Genomic DNA, 12,060 nt, shown 5'->3' with positions numbered 1-12,060 from the left:
TGCTTGCAAAGTTTAAAAATCACAGCATTAACTTACCTTCATACTTTATCTTCAATGCTTAATCAGGAACTTTGCCCCAAAACTCATCAGCCACTTTTGTCCCCACTTGACAATGTTGAAATCTGATCAAACCATCAGTGTGCAAAATGATAACCCCACTTTGCTTGTGTACTAACATGCCAGTTTATAGAGATATTTTTGTGTTTTAGTCTACCTGTTCTCACACATTCTTGGAATTATGTATGGCACACAGTAGAATCTCTATTCCTCCATATCCTTCACACCTTTCAATTGGTTGCATATTCTCATTCTTCATTTATCCTCTCAAAATGTACTTATTACCTGTCTGCCAATCCTACAAACCTGCCTATATCTTCCTGAAGATAATTCTAGTGCTCTTCATAGTTTGTTAAAACATCTGCCTTTGTGTCTTCAGCAAATGTTGATATTATGTTCCTATGCTCAAGTCCAAATCATCAATTGAAAACAAAAGTCAGATATAAAACTCCCAACCCTTTTTTAATCTGAGCAGCACTCATTTACCCAAACATCTTTTATGTTTGTCAAGAAACTTTTTATCCATGCTGCGCATTTCCTCAAACACCATATGCCTGAAGTTTGCAGAAAAGTCCAGTAAGATAACTTATCAAATATGTTCTGACAATTTGTACATTTTTCATCAATTGTGCACACCCTATCTAAACATCAAAAGTTCCACCCAATTAGTCAAACATCATTAACAAATCCATGCTGGTTAATCTTGATTGCTCCATACATTTCAGAACATATTCATTTGATCTTGAATCTCTAAGAGTTTCTGCAAAACTTTTGTAGTCTAATTTGTCTAGTTACCCAATTTATCCTTCCCTTCTTCATTGAAGTGAGTTAATGCAATTCTCCATTCCTCCAGAACTACTTGCATATCAAAGGGGATTTGAAATTATGATCAGCCCCCTCTGACATCCATCAACATGGAATATCACCATCATGATTGAATGAATTACTTAAAGTGAGTGCATGCCATCAGAATATCATGACTTTTCAATCATGTCTCCTTTTGTTCAATTATCCTATGGTCCCTCTTATTTCACCTATATTCTCAATTTCATCATCATTTTATAGTATTGCTGTACTATATTTACATCTTCTACATCTAGGTTCCCCTCTTCATTACAAACGTACTTTTTCTATTAGTTATGTATTGTAATAATAAATATTTCACAATAATCACATGTGATTATCTCATCTCAAGACAGAACACTTAAAGATAAAACATATTTTTTTCACTGTTTTAAGTAACACTTTATGTAGGTGCTCTTTATATGGTGCCTATTTCTTCCAGAATGATACATTGCTGGTCATCATCCAATATTCTGTAGACTCTGGAACAGTTCCTACAGATTGGCAGGTAGTTAATATAACCCCACTATTTAAAAAAGGGAGGTAGGAAGAAAACAGAGAATTATAGACTAGTCAATCTGATGTAAGTAGTGGGGAAACTTATAGAGTTCATTAACAAAGATGTTATGACAGAGTATTTGGTAAATGATGGTGGAATCAGACAGAGTTACAAAACGGAAATCATTGCTCAACAAACCTACTGGAATTCTCTGAGAATTAAACTATAAGACTTGATCAAGGTGAGCCAGTGGGTGTGGTTTATTTAGACTTTCAATAGGCTTTCAACAAAGTCCCACATAAGATTTTAGCCTGTAAAATTAAAGCACATGGGATTGGGGGTAGTGTATTGGGATGGAAAGAAAACTGGTTGGCAAAGAGTAGGAATGAAAGAGTCATTCTCCAAATGGCAGGCAGTGATTAGTGGAATACCACTGGGATCAGTGCTAGGACCCCAGCTTTTACAGTATGTATTAATGATTTAGATGAGTAAATTAAATGTAATATCTCTAAATTTGTAGATGACACAAAGCTGGTTGGGAGGGTGAGCTGTGAGGAGGATGGAGAAATGCTTTGGTATGATTTGGACAAGCTGAATGATTGAGCAAATGCAATATGATGTGGATAAATGTGAGCTGATCCACTTTGGTAGCAAAAACAGGAAGGCAGATTATTATCTGAATGGCTATAAATTGAGAGAGGGGAATGTGCAACGCGATCTGGGTGTTCCTATATACCAGTCGCTGAAGGTAAGAATTTAGGTGCAGCAGGCGGTGAAGAAGGCAAATGGTATGTTTGCCTCTCGCTATGAAGGCAGAATACTATTTGCTTCTTTACCGCCTGCTGCACCTAAATTCTTACCTTCAGCGACTGGTATATAGGGACACCCAGATCGTATCGCACATTCCCCTCTCTCAATTTATAGCCATTTAAATAATAATCTGCCTTCCTGTTTTTGCTACCAAAGTGGATCAGCTCACATTTATCCACATCATACTGCGTTTGTTATGTATTTGCTCAGTCACTCAGCTTGTCCAAATGTCTGCCTTCATAGCGAGACGATTTGAATACAGGAGTATGTCTTGCTGCTATTATACAGGGCCTAGGTGAGGCCATACCTGGAATGTTGTGTGCAATTTTGGTCTCCTTATCTGAGGAACAATGTTTTTGCTATAAAGGGTGTGCAAAGAAGGTCTAACAGACCTCCTGGGCTGATAGGACTGACATATGAAGAGAGATAGAGTCAGTTAGGATTACATTCTCTGGAGTTGAGAAGAATGAGGGCGGGATCTCATTGAATCATATAATATTCTAACAGGACTAGAAAGGGTGGATGCAGGCAGGATGTCCCCAGTGGTAGGAGTGTCCAGAACTAGAAGTCATAGTTTAAGGATACACGGTAAACCTTTTAGGACTGAGATGAGGAGAAATTTCTTCACCCAGGGAATGGTAAGCTTGTGGAATTTATTACCACAGAAAGCAGTCGAGGCCAAAACATTGTATATTTTCAAGGAGTTAGATTTTGCTCTTGGGGCAGAGATGGTCAAAGGATGGATGATCAGGAATCATCATAATGAATGGTGGAGCAGGATCAAAGGGTGAATGGCTTACCACTGCTCCTATTTTCTATGTTTCTATGAATTAATAAAAATTGCTACCTTCTAGAGGATTCAGTGTTGCTGTACCAATATTCTTGAGTACAATATCAAAGATCTGTCTTATTCCTGGATTCCTACACATGACGAATTGCCAGTATCACTGAGTTATGTATAAGAGATCTGAGAAGACATGAGAAATTCTTTCATACTAGGGCTGAATAAAACAGCCCAGATTGCTATGATACAATTACTATCGACAGGTGAAGAGCACCATTTGTGATCATCTGGAACAGCATATCTGATATTTCAATTAGGTGAAGGTGCAAGCCCCCAGAAGGGAAAAATTAAAGAAAGAAAGAAATTTTTGAAAAATTAAAGTTGTGAATGAGTTTATAAAACAACAAAATCCAATCATATATAATTTAATATTTAAACAATTTTGCCTGGCCTTGTCACATAGAGAAAACAAAATTGTGTTAAAGTATCAATATTCATGTCCTCAGGGTGTCCCAAAATACTGTTGTAGCAATGGTATGCACATCATTTAGCTATTGTGAGTATGTAAGTAAGGCAGAAATTGAAGTAACTGAAGAATTTTAAGGTAAATTCACAAATGCAATGCTTCTAGTGCAAAGGCATACTCAAAGGGCCAGAGAATCAGCACAATATTGTTGTGGCCCCAAATTCATTTCAGCATGGTTCCCCACAGGAAGTGCATTGTTGGTGAATTTTCCTATTGCTTAAAGTAAGAAATTAATTTATTCAAGGAGTTATGCTACAGAAATATAATCCTGCATAGTATCTGCAATGAACAGTATCACTTCATTAATCATATATGGAGCAAGGCTGAGGTTTAAAAACAACTTTAATGCACCAAGTCAGTGAAAGAAATTTACTTGCATTAGGCTTGCATTTATGTGGATTCCACCATGTATTTTTCCTTACTTGTCCTTGTGCGTAAGATAGAATTGTGACTTTTTCCCCCTAGGTCTGGACAACTAATAAAACCCGAATAAAGTTGTTTGAAATATTGAATCTTCAAATTACCCAAACATTCCTCCCCATTTGAATATATGTAAAATAAACATATCAAGTTTTGGAGCCATCAGGGTGAAGCAACTTTCTAATTGTTTCATTGTATGGTCTAGCCTGTCCTGTTGATGATTCAGTATTTCTGTAGTTTTTGATATTTATAGGATTATCTCTGGATGACTCACAAAAAATGACTAATCACGCTTAAAAATTCTATGCAATACAGCAATCATGACAGTTCTTCACGTGTTAACTTCCCTTAAAGTTAATGAGGTAGATGATAGCATTATCTAATATCTACATTTTAATACTCATAATTGAATAAATTACAAATTTCTGGAATGGCAAATGGTGTTCTGCAGAGGTCCTACCACCATACTACAAGTGGACCTCTATAATACAGTTCATGACAAAACTTTGAAACTTGGGATTAAAACTATTGGCAGGCATTAGCTGGTGGCCAGGCACAAAAAATATGTGATATGCATTCAGAAAATCATGCTTACCATCCTTACATTGCAAAGAAACAGGTTGCTGCTAAAGCTCCATACCTCCAACCGGTACAGTCATCATTTAATGGAGCATAATACGTGCTCAAAAGAATAGCAGCAATGTGCACACAAGGTGTGGTGCTCACTGAGCTGCTCAGAATAAATTATTTGCAGCTAGGACCTATTTTTAGAGATCTGAAAGTGATGTTTATCATTTATCTAATGACATCTATCTTGGTGTGGGAGATGGGTAAGTTATGTTTTTACAGTTTAAATATCTCCAGAACAACAAGCCTGGTAACAAAAGATTGAAATGAAATGAACCATCTGTGGAAGACTCACTAGCCTCGTATCAATGCCAGGTAAGTCCATATTACTCTAAGATACTATCAGTGACTGAGTAACCAGTCTCACTCAGTTATGGAAACTGGAAGGACAGGCACTGAAAATTGGGACTGTTCCCCATGAACTCCCGAACTTTAGCTAATGTTCTAATGAGGAGTGATATATGACAGGCAGAAAAAAAAATCTTACTAATGCTCTGTGCTAATAATCTGCCTGGTTTTATTTGGCTAAATTCAGCAGCATTCTTATACATACTTTTGAATTCCCTATGTTTTTGCTTTAGCCAACCTAGATAAGCCCTTGGACCCTGAAAAGCGGGATGTTTTCTTCTGGAGAGGGGCAGAGACAGAGGTGATGGCTTTTTACATATTCCGGTAAAAAATAAGCAATAAATCCTTTTGTTTAAGTTATTGTCCCTTTTCGGCCAAATTCTCCCTCAGTGTACTTGAACAGGGGCCAGAGTGTGATGACTAGGGATTTTCACAATAACTTCTACTTGTAACTAATAATTAAACTTTAACTTTTTCCAATGACATCCATTGTCTCCCTGTTGGCCTACAATTTATTCTCACTCAGCATCAGGAAGAACATCCATGTATATGAGCCAATATCCACACCCCCCCCCACCCCTGCCCACCCCCATGTACCATCTCTACATGTTGCTTAAAGCTACCCTTACTTACTCATCCAACACCCTGAAATGAGATCCATTCCTGTCAGTTTGTTAAACCACTGCAGCACCAAAGCAATCTCCATTGGGCATCTCCGTATAAATGGATCAGAAAAATATGCCTATACAGCTGTAGAGCTAAGTCTTTACTAAGCTAACAAAAATCTCAATAGGTCTGATATCATCTGTGGAGAGAGAATACTGCCAATGTTTTGATTCTGGATGATCCTTTGTCAGAGCTAAGAGCAAAGAAAATCAGGAAAGATTTATACTGTGAGGAAGGGGGAAGGGCAATGCACTCTCCTCTCCACCTTCACCCCATTTCCATTTATTTTGTTTCATTCCGTTTCTTCTTTTCATCTCATTCATGCATTTTTATCATCATTCTTTCTCAATACCATTTCTCCATTTTGCCATTCCCACTTGCCTTCTCGGCTGCGCCCCCCCCCCCCTTTCAAAGCAACTGCCTTAACTATCTGTGCCTCCGTTCTGCCATTCACACATTGTGATCACTTAATGGACACTTTTAACACCTCGCTCAACCTTTTTCATCCTCATTTACATTCCCTTTGTCCTATTACAGACCCCCGCACCCTCATAGTATAAACCTTTTCTGATTTTCTCTACTCTTAGTTCTGATGAAGGATCAGACTCGAAAGGTTGGCTCTATTCTCCCTCCACAGATGCTATCAGACCTGCTGAGATTTTCCAATGTTTTCCGTTTTTGTTTCAGATTCCAGATCCTCAATATTTTGCTTTTATCATTACTAAGCTAGCCTGTCTGGTGATCCACTACTTAAGTCATTGGCCAATACGGATTTTTTTTAAAGAAGATACTTAAGAGATATCAAATATTCCCAACAATTCTAACAATGCTATCAAATGATAAGAAATGGATATTTGGGGTGTCATAGTTTGAATAGCATGAAATATCTTGGTTTTCTTAAGATACAAAAGAGGTTACCAATTTTCTCAGGAATCGCCTTTATAAATTATGACATTGCTGTCCAGGACACAAATGTCACATGAAATGAATTCGTAACCATCTGGCTTCAGGGTTATGACAAGGGTGCGGTTCGGTGGGCGGAGATACAGGGTCGAACATTTAGATACTGAGCATAATAGAAAGTCAATCCTAGGTTACGTGAATATTTTAACTCTTTCTGCTGTGCAATTTTATCAATAAACACAATCGAGTGGAAAATGTCCCAACTTCCCCCATTTCCTAAAGCAGCGGAAATGATTTTTTTTTGTCTTTGGTGTCCTATTACTTACTGTAAGCGGGGACATAAAGCAAAGGCTCTGCAGCCGCTATTGTGCAAAGTGCTGTAGCAGCCAGATTTCAACACCCAGGAGATCCCGGGGTATTAAAGCGATCAAAAACCGAGCGTGGATAAATTAACAAGTAATACCGGTGAAGAATTCAGTCATTGAGAAAAAAGAACAAGAGATTCTTCATTGAATAACGGCAATAAATCTGTGGGAACAGTCAAAGGGAAGTAGAAGTTTTATTGGCAAAATCTGAAGGTGTTTTTTTTGCGTCTCTTTGCGAAGATGCACCATTGAGTTTAATAAATGAGCCTCCTGGCTTGGCAAGCGGAAGGTCTTAGGAAGAAGGGACTCACCGTGTTTGGTTAGTGCTGCTATCATGGTTGATTTCGGCTTGCTGCTGTACTTGCGTCCCCCCTGCCAGGACTACTGCCCTGATAGACAGATAAGCTACTTGGAGAGGGAGGGACCTTTCACTGACTGACTTACTCGCTCCAAGAGGCGGTGCTTTGTACGCCGCTTTGGATCAGCGGAACCAGTGGTAATCCCGACATCTGCTGCGACCTTGCAGGAAGTGACACGGAATATATAATGCAGGAAAATGTCTTTGTTTCCCCAGCCACACCACTTTCCCTTGTCTGACACTGAATGTCTCTATTTGTATGGTTTAAAGGGGAACATCCCGAAAGTAAAATTACACTTTTTAAATATTTACTTCAACGGGGCAATTGACGATCAAGTGCATTTCATCGATTTGGACATCATTTGCATTTGACATTATTGTGGCAAAACTGAGTGTTATAAATTCGAAGAATCTCTTCTTGTGTTCAGTGGTGTTAGCCGCTCCCTTAGGCATTGTGGGCTTTCAGCAGCAGATGTCATTGCAATGTGTAACATCACAATAATAGGACCCAGAGTAGGATATAGAGCTGAAAGCTTACTCTGCTATTTCATAAATTCATAGCTGAACTTCTACCTCGACTTCAACTTTCCGCCCTATTCACAAATCAGTTGATTCACTTAGTGTCCAATAATTTAATAATCTTAGTCTTCAATGACTGGGCATCACAAATCATAACATTCTTCTGTGGAAAGAAGATGTTTCTGATATTAGTCCTAAATGGCTAATCCCTTTTTTCTAAGACTAAAGGTGGAGTTTTCTGACCCTTCAACTGCCATGGTCTTCCAGTCCCAGGAAAGTTAACACTGGTGGTGGGTTCCCAAGTGGCAGATGGGACCAGAAGATCCTGCCAGCAGCCAATGGCTCACCATGTCCATGGTGGGAAAACCAACTACAGAGAGTCTGGAAAATTCCAGCCTATGACCATCAGTTCTAGACTCTCCAACCAAAAGAAACAATCAACATAAAACGTATCAAGCCCACTAAGAATTTTACAATGAGATCACCTCTCATTCTTCTATATTCCGTCTTCTCTCATACAGCAGCCCTCTCATCCCAATAGGCACTAATGAACCTTCCTTGCCCCCCCCCCCCTTCAAAAGCAAGTTTAATGTTCCTTAGATAGATAACAAAACAATTCATTGTACCCCAGTTGTGGCCTCACCAATGTCCCATATAATTGCAACAGGACTTTACTCTTGTACTGCAACCCCTTTGGAGTAAAAGCTAACATCAATTTATTTCCCTATTGACTTGCTGTCCCTATTTTCTCTGAACATCAACATTGTCTGTACCTGTAAAGACCTGATTGCCTATAAAGACTCGCATTCCAACCATTACCTTGAGTCTTTGTCTATATGCCCTGTTTGTGAACCCAACTCTTCACTCACCTGATGAAGGAGCAGTGCTCTGAAAGCTCGTTATACCAAATAAACCTGCTGGACTTTAACCTGGTGTTGTGACACTTCCTACTGTGCCCACCCCAGTCCAACACCTGCATCTCCACATCATACCTAAAGAAGGATATACTTGCCATAAAGGGAATGTAATGAAAGTTCACCTGAGCAATCCTTGGGACGACAGCAAGCGGAAAGGTTGAGGAGACAGGGCCTGGAGTTTGAAAGAATGGGAGGTGATCTCACTGAACCATGCAAAATTCTTACAGGGCTCAAAAAGGTAGGTGCAGGAAGAATGTTTCCTTTGGCTGGGGGCTCTAGAACCAGGGGACACATTCTCAGAATAAAGTTTAAGCCATTTAGGACTGAGATGGGGAGGAATTTCTTGTCTCAGAGGGTGGTAAAGTTTTGGAATCTCAGACGACAGTGGAGGCTCAGACATTGAATATGTTGAGTTAGATATCGATAGATTTCTAGATAGTAAATACCCATCAAGGTGATAGTGTGGATATGGTGTTGAGGTAGATGATCTGCCATGACCTAATTAAATATTGGAATAGACTTAAGGGACTGAATGCCCACTGCTGCTCCTGTTTCCTTTATACCTATGTTAATTCCTCCAGTACATGTGTGTCTTCTAATATTAATTATTTTATGTTCCTCATTCATATTAGAATCTCCAGTACATTCAAGACCTGACTCCCGATCAGGATCTTGCAAGGGAAACCAGTCTTGTTTCAATGTGAAATGTTCATGGACCAGCTGGAAACCGCACGAAGTGTACATTAAAAAGTGTCATCAACTTAATGATGTTCTGACATAGGATGACCTACACATTGTACAGAAAGATAAGATCCCACAAAAAATAGTTCAGAGTAAAACTGTGCAGTCCTATCAAATTCGATTACCAGAAAGATCAGGTTGTCATGAAAACTCTTATCACCAGCCAAGGTAGACCCCTGAACCATTACTTTTTATCTTTTATGCTCAATATTCTATTAACTTTTTCTTTTGTTATGACCGTAGCCATGTGAGCTACAACTTGCACACTCAAATCTCTTTTCAATCAGAGCCCTCCTTAACTTAAAGGACTCTAATTACTATATTCTGCTAAAATAGGAGAGCACTTTAAACATCTAGTGATAGTTCACCTTTGTAGAAGAGCCAGCTGCAACATTATTGTTACTAGGGCTGTTACTGTCTGATTAATGTCAGGCAACAATAACTGTAAATGACCCATTTATCTTATTTTGTTACTGGGCTTAATACTTCTTCATATCCTTCATAATGATGTTGCCTGGTTTCTACAACTTTACTGATGATTGAAAGGGAGCCATTATGATGATAACTGACTCCGTCAGATTTATAGATAGATAATACTCCACATTTTTGACATATATCATTTTCTAATGTTTCCAGGGAACAACTTTGTTATACAGGTTTTTAACATTGCTGATGGGATATTGTTAAGACCTGTACTCTTTGCTATTTAGTCTGCTGTTTCATAATGATACATGGAGCTAATAAATCAAATTGGCTGGATACCTCTATCTATGATGGTGAAATCGTCAGGGAACCTAAATAGGATTGACAACTTAGCACTTTTGGCTGAAGGTACTTGCAAATACTTCAGCACAGGAACAAGAGACGTAGAGATTTAGGACAGAGAACAGGAGAAACCTTTGTTCAGAGGTTGCCAAAATGCACTTTAGTGATTGAAGTGGAAAGTGTATCAATATTTAAAGATAGGCTGGATGGATGGTTGAAGGGGAGAAAGGGAATTATGGAATATGGAATCAGAAGTGGCAAACAGGTTAGAACTGCATCTTATACATGGGAAAACTACTATGAACTGGTTCAGCCAAATGATCTGTTTCCATATTGTGAAATTTGTGGTTGTGCAACAGTAAAACTGGAATTTAAAGCTGTACTTTGAGGAATACTAATTTAGAGGCCAGAATTAATTTTTAACCCACAAATGTTCAGTTTCAATGAGCTAATCCAGACTGAAATCTTCCCTCAAAATCCATTTGTAAAATTATATTTGGTTAAATTATGTGTGCTCAAATTTAGAAATGCGTTCCTGTGTCAGCTGCTGAAAATGGTGCAATCAAGAAAGTATGCTAAAACATTTTGCCAAGAGGAACATGCTCCAGAAACTGACAGAAAGAAAACTATTAAGGATTTATTAAGACAACCAATCCTGAGTGACCAGTCATGAGAATTTACCAAAATGTTCAATGACACCTTAAAATTTTTTAAAAAATTTTTCTCAGAAACTATATTTTCTAATGTAATAAGTAAAAACATAAAAAGATTTCTTTAAATAACAACAATTGAATATGTGGAAATCTCATTCAAATTTGCCTTGGGAATGGCAATGCAAAATAAAAGCCTAACAGCTGTTGTAGGGACTTGTCATCTGTGTGGTGAGATTAATAGAAGGTTATGCTATTCTCACCTAGGAAAGCTAACACTGGAACCAAATCTTTTCAGTCACATTGAAGGTCCTCCCAAGTTCCTTGAAGGGCCACACACTGTCCTGGCTTGGAAATATATCATTGTTCCTTCACTGTCGTTGGGTTAAAATCCTGGAACTAACTCCATCCACCCACCTCCATCCACCCACCCCCCCACCCCCACCACCCCCCCCACCCCCCCCACCCCCCACCCCCCCCACCCCCACCCCACCCCCCCCACCCCACCCCCACCCCCACCCCCACCCCACCCCCACCCCCCCCCCCCACCCCACCCCCACCCCACCCCCCCACCCCCCCCCACCCCACCCCCCCCACCCCCACCCCCACCCCACCCCCACCCCACCCCCCCCACCCCACCCCCACCCCACCCCACCCCACCCCCACCCCCCCACCCCCCCCCACCCCACCCCCCCCCACCCCCACCCCCACCCCACCCCCCCACCCCACCCCCACCCCACCCCACCCCCACCCCCCCACCCCCCCCCCCCCCCACCCCACAGTGTATGTAGACCATATGGACTGCAGCAGTTCAAGAAGGCAGCTCACCATTACCTTTTCAAGGGTAATTAGGGATGGGCAATAAATGCTGGCCTAGCCAGTGACACCCACATCTCATCAATTAATAAAAACAAAGGAGGGAGACTGACAAATTTTTGAAAGTTGCAGATAAGGTTGTCTAGCTGACAGTTCTACCTTTGAACACTGTTGTGAAGGAAAGGTCAGACTGGTATTAGCTAGTCAGCTGGCAGCAATGGGTAGATAATTTGTGACAATTAACTGCCCATTTGGTGGAATTCAATCATGCTGCTGGAATCTTCCTGACAGCAAATGAGGGCTAGCAGACCTCTTTAAATTTTGCATCCCCTAGCACCATTCTCCCCAGCATCTGCCAGTGCCAGAATTTAAAAGCTGCAGCCAAAGACTATTCTGTGAATGATGGCCTATCAGCTATGCCCACACATATAACATCCAAATCGGCT

Source organism: Carcharhinus amblyrhynchos, chromosome 7, assembly GCF_965287045.1.
Source record: "Carcharhinus amblyrhynchos chromosome 7, sCarAmb.v2.hapA, whole genome shotgun sequence".
Classification (NCBI taxonomy): Eukaryota; Metazoa; Chordata; class Chondrichthyes; order Carcharhiniformes; family Carcharhinidae; genus Carcharhinus; species Carcharhinus amblyrhynchos.
This window is presented reverse-complemented; position numbering follows the sequence as displayed.